The following is a 1,006-nucleotide window of genomic DNA, read 5'->3' on the forward strand; positions in this document are numbered from 1 at the left end:
GCTTTTTTGTGCACCTCATCTACAACAAGGGTTTTTTTTTCATTTATGTTTGTGGACCTTCACCATTTGAGGAAGTGAGTTAGATAAGAAAGTTACAGGTATGGTGAGCAATGACTGACAAAGGCACGTACTGCGTATTCCTTACAGAAGTGTAAGCAATTTGTTCTAAAAAACACCGGCTAAAGTCCAACATCGTTAGCAATCTTATTACTTAAACAGAATTAACATCAATAAACTGTAAGGTGCTGGTACATGCGAGTAGATTTGATCTTCTATTAAACAAAAATGCAATTACAGCTCTAAAAAGGTCAACCTAGACTTCTGTAACAGATCTGTTCAGGTCATCGCTGTTTCTCTGACCTTGTGAGTCTTTGGAATTTTAAAAGTGTATTTTGCTTGCCTTTCATGTGGTCTGTGTACAAGTCACTGTGGCGTATGCGGTCCTACACAGCCTTGCTATAGACGTGACGAGCCTCCGCTATGTTGCAATGGAGAACAGGTTCAGTACGGAGCTGCCGAGAAAATTCAGCTGGAAAGCTCGTTGCAGAAAAGCATCGTTATCTGTGTCCAGCGGCAAAGCGTCCATCGTGGGTGCTGAAGAATCGATTTCACAGGCTGCGGGTCCAGGCGATTTAGAGTGTTAAAGGTCCCAGCGAAAACGAAACGGCGCTGGTCCTTTTACACGCACGCACGCAACCAAATGCAAAGGACGCCGTAGTCGGCAGGATTTGAACCTGCGCGGGGAGACCCCAACGGATTTCAAGTCCGTCACCTTAACCCCACTCGGCCACGACTACAGCGAGCGCCGCGGCCGCTGCCTTCTTGCTACAATCGAACAGGGAGTGCGAGGCGGCGGCGGCAGCGGAGGCAACTTTTTTCAAGTTCGCTCTCCGTTTAAGAAACCTTTTACGCCATACGTGCAAGCAGACACACACACACACACCTCAGAGGACTTAAGGGTGGCTTCAAGTTGGAATGATAAAGTCTCCCCGTTCGGACATGAAAA

At 47.0% G+C, this 1,006-nt stretch overlaps 1 non-coding gene across 1 annotated transcript; it reads right to left on the reverse strand.

The window, feature by feature from the left end:
• Positions 1–713: 713 nt before the first annotated feature.
• Positions 714–797, reverse strand: trnas-uga (transfer RNA serine (anticodon UGA)). The gene has a single exon. It is a non-coding gene; the product is annotated as a tRNA-Ser (tRNA).
• Between the last annotated feature and the right edge of the window lie 209 nt (positions 798–1,006).

The sequence above is a fragment of the Lepisosteus platostomus genome, unplaced genomic scaffold, assembly GCF_059453375.1.
Source record: "Lepisosteus platostomus isolate fLepPlt1 unplaced genomic scaffold, fLepPlt1.hap1 Scaffold_32_H1, whole genome shotgun sequence".
Classification (NCBI taxonomy): Eukaryota; Metazoa; Chordata; class Actinopteri; order Semionotiformes; family Lepisosteidae; genus Lepisosteus; species Lepisosteus platostomus.